The sequence below is a fragment of the Lissotriton helveticus genome, chromosome 8 (genome assembly GCF_964261635.1).
Source record: "Lissotriton helveticus chromosome 8, aLisHel1.1, whole genome shotgun sequence".
NCBI classification, from domain to species: Eukaryota; Metazoa; Chordata; class Amphibia; order Caudata; family Salamandridae; genus Lissotriton; species Lissotriton helveticus.
The window spans coordinates 1,533,544,644-1,533,552,529 of record NC_136069.1 but is presented as its reverse complement, the minus strand read 5'-3'; the positions used below and the strand labels follow the sequence as shown (position 1 = coordinate 1,533,552,529).

General features: G+C 45.8%; 1 non-coding gene across 1 annotated transcript; it reads right to left on the bottom strand.

The window, feature by feature from the left end:
* Positions 1–257: 257 nt before the first annotated feature.
* Positions 258–356, bottom strand: LOC144774651 (small nucleolar RNA U13). The gene has a single exon (XR_013600413.1). It is a non-coding gene; the product is annotated as a small nucleolar RNA U13 (small nucleolar RNA).
* Positions 357–7,886: the final 7,530 nt, after the last annotated feature.

Sequence of the window (7,886 nt, the reverse complement as noted above, 5' to 3'; positions counted from 1 at the left end):
TCAGGATATTGCACTGCTGCAATAAGTGTATTAACCACATCAGTGACTAAACCAGTATTCTCTCCTGACGTTTGTAGATTTATTTTGAACATAAGCATAGATCAGAGATCTCAGTTGATAGCGTTAAGGACCCAGAAACGAAAACTATCTTATTTTCACACTGATAAAACAGTTCAGTTTGAACGCCATTCACAGATTGAAATACGTTACACCACATTCTTTACCGCAATTTAAGCTCTAATGATTCTCCAGTTCAAGCTCAGAAGGGTAATGTGCCCAGTCGTAACAAGGACGGGACGGCACACGTCACGTATGCGCATGAAAACCCACTCATGACTTGCAAGAACCAGAAGGATCGGAATCAAATGTTTAGAGGATCACCAGAGAATTCGATTCTCCTATGAATGTGAGGGTGAGATTGTCTTGCCACTCGTCTCTGTCCACATCTACGAGGGTCACACTCAGGGCTAAAGACGAGTTACCTACGATATTCTTTAGGAAAAGAGAGTCCACTACAGCAAAAGTTGTACTGTTAACACAACCGTATTAATATGCTAATTTATATGCAGTAGTGTAGCCAATCCGTGTCCCGGTTTGTAGTTTCTTCCCTTAAAATGACCGCCCACAATAGGTTCTATTTAGTTCCAACATAAGGAACGGACTACATTGTATCCTCAGCAGATATCATGAAATGGCAATATTTATTTATAAAAAAACGGGGGAACATCCATGACAACGTGGTTAAAACACCGCGCTGCCATTACCACGCGTCTTTTACAATGCAAGTCGTTACCACGACTTGCGCTGGAGGGCGCTCTAGACTAAGGAATAGTAGATTTACTATTCCAACACCTTACCTACCGTACGTAGGCTGGAGTTGGAATAGTAAATCTTACTATTCCTAAGGCCAGCACCCTACAGCGCAAGTTGTGGTAACGACTTGCGTTGTAAAAGATGCGTTGTGATGTACCGCGATCTAAAAGATCGCGTTGTAACATCATACAACCAAAAAAACGCAGGTTGCAGGGAAGGAAGCTGCGTTCATAGAATATATTGTGAAGATAAATGAACATTTGAAAGTTTAATGTAAACTGACACTGTTTCAGCACCATCTTTGAGTATGACTATGCTATGCCGTTTGCAAGCAATCCCATTTACACAACTTTAAAACTGTTATAACTTTGAATATTAAATTGACGCCAAACCGTTGTCCTAAAAGAGAAAGTCTTTGCAGATCACTGTGGATATACAATAGACGTGGTGAAAAAGTGCAGCATCACGATATCACCATGTTAAGTCGGGTGCTTTTAGTTTATAACAGAAATGCATTCAGGGGGTGGTACTTAAAATTTCCAATTGACCATAGTTTATATTGTAAATGAAAACCAATGGCTGGAAAAGTGCAAATGCCTGCTGTGTGTAATCTAACAATGCACATGGAAAGGGTGAGTTGGAGGGAACGCCGCGCTTGTGCTCAGAGGGTGGGGGGAGGGCTCAACGTGAATCGGGAGGGTGAAAGTATTATTTCATGGAAGCAAGCAACTTTGTAGCCCCCAGGTGGCATAATAAAAAATAAAAAGAAGCATAGCACGCTCAGCAAAAGGAAAGGAAGCCATTGGCTTCATAGCATGGCATTCCGCCCCCTGCACGCCGCTACTAATTAAAACAAGTGCATGCAGCTGCTAATTTAAACAAGTGAGAGCAGACAAAAACTATAGTTAGGCACCGCTGCTTCCGGACTACACAGAAGTTAGGTATGGGATCAACCGCCAACAGAAATCAAGATAAGAGCAGCAATGCCACAGTTAAATGAATCGCAAGCAGGATGACAAACTACACGGAGTTTCACCCACCATACAGATTACTTTATGTCTCGCTGAGACATCGCAGGCAGCGCTTGCGCTGCCAAGGCGAGACCTAAAAGGTGCAGGTGCTGCGAATTTGATACTGGTTTGCCAGCTGTCACTCAGGGAGAGGCCAGCTACAAGGGTACAATGGGGAAATACAACTCCTTGCAGCCCAATGTCCTAGTACACCTTGGGATGACGGGGATTCCCGGATTTCTTGGGCACGTTTTCAACTCCCCATCCATAAACTTGTACCAACAATACTGAAACAATTATATGATTACCAGTGAGCAAATTACATTTTCAGTGACAGACTAATGCAAAAATGTTGTTTTTGAATGGTTGATTGGTGCAAATGTTATTTGTTTGGTTGTGTTGGCTTGTATACGTTTTGTGATGAGCATTCTTGTCAAAAGAAGTCACTTTATTTACAGAATGCTTTGTTTACTCCCTCATAAAAGCGTAAGCGACTGACACCTTATTATGGTGCGTGTTACACTGATGGAATAAATTAAGCAATCCATTAGGCGTCATTATTTGCTGTTTTTATAATAAGGAATGGAGCAAACACAACTAAACAAAAACACATAATGGACACATTTATTTCATGATATTTTTCACTGTTTACATAATACCAAACAGAACAATACGTTTTTCTCCATTGGCCAAGTGCAAACGTTTGAAGTAAGAATCAAAACAATCTTATTATATTTCTGAGAAGAGATGCAAATAAAAACAGAAATAGACCCGTATTACTTTAACCTCATAGCTTCTGCCGTCGGCCACTGAACGTTCGGAGCTCTACCTGGCTGGTGCTGCGAACGTTCAATGGCCGACGCGACCCCCCCCCCCACTCTTTGGAACGCCGAGCACTGCGCCGAAATAACGGCTGCAGCTAAGGCGTTAAGCGCACATTTTCCCTGTTTACACAACAGTGCTCTTCTAAACAAGTGCACTGGGCGCAAACAGGGAAAATGCAACCTATTGTTATGAAAGCGTCGTTTCCCACGGGCTAGGGCTTTCAAGTAAAATACTGGGCAACTATTTAAAAGCTGCTCTATATGTCAAAGTGCAGGCAGCAACTCACCTGCACTTTCAAGAGGGATTAGGAATCCATTTGCAAGCGGGTGCAGTGAGTGACTCCCCCCTCCTACAGGTGGATGTCTGATGGGTCCATGGGACCTCCTTTCACCGCTGGAGAGGGCTGCCCTGTGGAGGCGCACTGAAAGTGGGCCCCCTATTGAGGCACATTTTCATGGAGCCTCGTAAGGGCATCTTTGCCTCTATGCCCACATTGGTTATACGGAGCTAGTGCAGAGTAAAAGTGCCACACCCCCAAGCAAAGTAGGTAACATCCTTTTACAATAGCGCTGCTACTACATATACACCAGCTCTATAAGTATTACACTGGGGTTGCAAAAGCATCTGCGGCCCCTTCTGTAATATTAAAGTGCCCTAGAGGAGCCCAGAGTGGGCCCCAGGGGCACTTTCTGTAATACGGCCGTACTATTCTTAATTTCTGATCAAAGGATTTTAATGAACATTGTTTCCTTGTTAAAATTTCTATTAAAACATGGGCCCCATATTTAGTTGTGCATTTTTGCGTTTTTATGCAGTGCAAAAATGTCCATGTAATAGGGTCTGGAGAAAAATATATTTGCTGGCTTCTCTACCATGCAAACCAACACAATGCATGTATTTGTGGAGAAGTGTGGCTCAATGGTTAGAGCGGCAGACCCTGATGCAGAGGTCTGGCCCGGGACCAGGGTTCAATTCCTGCCTTGGCTGGTCTCGGCGGATCTTGGGCTCATAATTCCTCGGACCTGATTTCTTGCCTCGGTGCCTACTCTAAGCATGGGTCCCACGCTGCAACTCTGGGCAATAGCTTGCTTAGTCTCCACAACGGCCCCCTACAGCGCTAGGGATGCCTGGTTGCACCCTGGGGATGCCCAGGAGTGGACATTTCACGGGGAAAAACCAGGAAGGGTTCCCTGGTGGTATGAGTACAGCGCCAGGACACTCAGGAGTATCAGTGCGCTTTATAAGTACGGCTACATTTACATTTATTTATATTTTCATTATATCTTTTTAAGTAGGAAAAAAGAGCTACAGACTTGAACCCTCAGAGCACTGTACATGAGAGGGCGAAATCTGGTTAACACAATGGAGAGACCCTCATAGGAATGGACATGATAGCATGGAGCATAAAAACGACCATTACAATGCTTTTTTAAATTATTTATTGAATTTATATTGCGCACAGCTACCCGTAATGGGTTTCCCGGCGCCAGGGACAGACTGAAGAAGAAAGGACAGGTAATTGCTGAATAAAGAATGAACAGAAGCCGTGATCAGTTAAAACAAAAAAGTTTTCAACTTTTTGCGAAAAGCAAAAAGATTAGTCTCCATTTTTAGCGCCAGCGGAAGAGCATTCCACATCTTCGGCCCCAAATGGGCAAATGAGCGGCCTCCCATTTTTGCCAAACGAATTCTAGGAACTACAAGGTTGGCTTGATTAGATGACCTGAGGGGACGACAGGGCTGGTAAGCCTGAACAAGATTGTGCAGGTAAGTAGGGGCAGAGCCCTGGCGAATCTTAAACAGAAGACACAAGGTTTTGAAAGCCACGCGGTCAGAAATTTTTAACCAATGAAGGTCACACAGGGCTTGCGTAGCAGACATTCTTCGTGGGACATTGCACAACAGACGGGCAGCTGAGTTCTGTACAACCTGGAGAACATTCATAGTGGCTTTATCGGCTCCCAGATAGCGCACATTTCCATAGTCGATACGGGACATTACAAGAGCCTGAACAACCATTCGACGAGTGGGCTCAGGCAACATCCATAGGATCTTCTGCAACCAGTGTAAGGTATTAAAGCAGATTGCAGCGACCTTAGTTGCCTGCTGTCGCATCGAAAGTTTCTCGTCGATTAGAAAGCCGAGGTTACGAGCAACTGGCACGGGGGTGGGCAGTGGACCCATGTCACTGGGCCAGTGTCTAGAGCCCCACAGATCTTTATGTTTGCCAAGTATAATAACCTTGGTCTTTTCACCGTTAAGTTTTAACAGATTAGCCTGCATCCAGGCAGCAACCCGGGAAAGGCCGATTTTAAGGGCAGAGGTATCCTGGACCCTGCTGCCAGACAGGGAAAACACGATCTGCGTATCGTCTGCATATGAGTATATGGACAGACCGGCGTCCTCAACGATAGTAGCAAGGGGTCTGATGTAAATATTGAACAACAAAGGGCTCAATATAGACCCCTGAGGGACGCCGTACGCAGATGGACAGATCGCCGATTCAGCTTTGTTTGAAAATACCTGGAATGTACGCTCATTAAGAAATGAGGCCAACCAGGCAAGCGCAGATCCAGCAACACCAAGGGAGTGAAGGGACTCCAGTAGAATAGAATGCGACACGGTATCAAAAGCCGCGCTTAAATCCAAAAGGATGAGCGCAAAGGTCTCACCGCTATCAATACCGTGTCGGAGTCGCTCAGTCACCCCCAAAAGTGCGATTCGGTGGAATAGTTGGCGCGAAAGCCTGATTGGGATGGATGAAGGTATCCTGTATTTTCAACAAACTCATTTAGCTGGATGTTAATATGGCGTTCTAGTATTTTAGAACAAGCTGGCAGCAGGGATATAGGCCTAAAGTTGGCCAGGTTAGTAATGTCCACACCAGATTTCTTTTGTAAGGGAACGACCATGGCATGTTTCCAAACCTGTTCAACACGCGATTCACTGAGGGAGATGTTGAGTAGCCTCATTAAAAATCTACGTGGTTCAAGGTCAAGTTGCTTTAGTATCTTCATGGGGACAGGGTCCCGAGGAGAGCCTGACCTGATGCTTTTTAGGCATGATAGGAAGGAAACATCATCAAATAATTTCCAGTTGTACAGAAACTCAGTGGGAGGAGCAGGGGCATTACAACAGAAGCCAAGCAAGGAAGAATCCATAGAAGGTGAGATAGAAGCTAGGGATTGGTGAATGCCCTGAACCTTCGATACAAAAAAGTCCGCGATATTATTGCAGTGTATGCCATCTAGAGCCGGCAACGCGGGAACAGTGTCAGCACCTGTAAGTTTCTTAACAGTGGAAAAAAGAGTCCGAGGACAATTCTGCACTGAAGTGATGGTAGAGGTAATGTAAGCAGCTTTGGCCCGTTTACAGTTGGCATGATAAGCCTTTAGGCCATCCTTGTAAATCAGTTTAGAGGGAGTGGAATAGGACTTTCTCCACTTCCTCTCCAAAGCTTTACATTTAACACGTTGGATTTTTAACTCATCCGAGTACCAAGGTGCTGGGGGACGCAAGGATCGAAGTTTACTGCCAGAACAAGGAGCATGAATAGATACTGCATCGGTTAGCCACTTAGAAATGGGGGCATTCAAATTTTGCTCAGTGTTACTGAGAGAAGGAATAGTCTCAGTCAGATGCAGATTAAAAGCAGCTATGTCAATCCTGTCCCAGCAATAAGAAGGTTTTCTTTCCTCTACGTAATCATTAGCTGTAAAAAGACCGGGTGGTAACACAAAATGTACGGCGTAATGGTCAGACCAGACCAGCGGGCGTGCCAGATGGGAGCAATCAAATGGAAGAGTGGAAATGACTGGGTCCAGCAAATGACCGGCAAGATGAGTGGCTCCAGTATTATAAAGTTTGAGGTTGAAGACCTCAAGATCAGACAAAAACGATTTAGTGAGGGAATTGTTGACATCATCTAGATGGATATTTAAATCACCAAGTATGGTGAAGTTATTTGATTTCAAGAGTATTGCTGATAGACAATCGACAAGTAAGGGAATCCAAGAAGCAGCATTCCCCGGAGGCCGATAGATTAACAGGCCAGAGAGCGTCAGTCGGGGATTGATCGTAAGTTTAAATAATGCAGCTTCACTGCCTGGGAGATGTAACACCTCCAGTTTACATTGGTAGGTGGATTTAAAAATAATGGCGATTCCACCTCCTTTACCTGAGGGTCTATCCTGATGTACCATAACATAGTTAGGTGGAATCGCTGCGGCGATGTCTGGACCCGAACTACCATGAATCCAGGTCTCAGTCAGGAATAGGGCGTCCGGCGATTCCTCAATTATGAAATCATGAATGTCTAATTTATTCTTAGGGAGCGATCTACAGTTTAAGCTCCAGAAATGGAGCAGAGAGGGAGGAGAGATACCACCCTTCGTGGGCTTCCTTTTCCCCCTACAGTGTTTAGTATACTGTTGAGTTTTAGAGAGCCGCATTTTGCCAGTAGAGAAACCACAGCCGGAACATAAAAAATTGTGATATGGCAGGATACATATAGCACAGTCAGTGGAAGTACAGGGTCTCAGTGAGTGGAGTAATGCGGATGGATAGCAAACATGGCTGTCCCGGTTTAACGTACCTGAGGTCACGTTGGCAGAGGATAGCCCGTCCTGCAGCCCGTCCTCAGCGCGGACGGGCGCAGACGGGCAGGACTCAGGCACGACTCCGGCTAAGCGAGGGCGACCCATCTGCGCGTCCCGCTGCGCGGTAGAGGAGAGCTTTAAATAGGCCCTCCAGGCCGAGCGCGATCGCGAGGGCGGTCCAAGATGGCGCCCGTCAAAGTTGAAAGTAGCCCAATCAAAGATGGCTCCTGGGCAGAGCAACCCCCGGGACCCGGACTCGCCAAAACGGCGATGTATATTCCGTTATGTGCGGTGAGAGGGAGGGGAGGATGGAAAGCCCAACCTAATCCCGCTAAAATCAGTGAAAACGATTAAAAAATGAGTAAATTAAATCAGCAAACAGAGCAAGTTAAAAATAGACCAGCGCTAGCAGCAGCGCATGCGCAATGGAGGCATCACCTGTCAAGGCAGAGATGAAGGTAGGATCGCCTTAAATAGGCCCTCCAGGCCCAGCGCGATCGCGAGGGCGGTCCAAGATGGCGCCCGTCAAAGTTGAAAGTAGCCCAATCAAAGATGGCTCCTGGGCAGAGCAACCCCCGGGACCCGGACTCGCCAAAACGGTGATGTATATTCCGTTATGTGCGGTGAGAGGGAGGGGAGG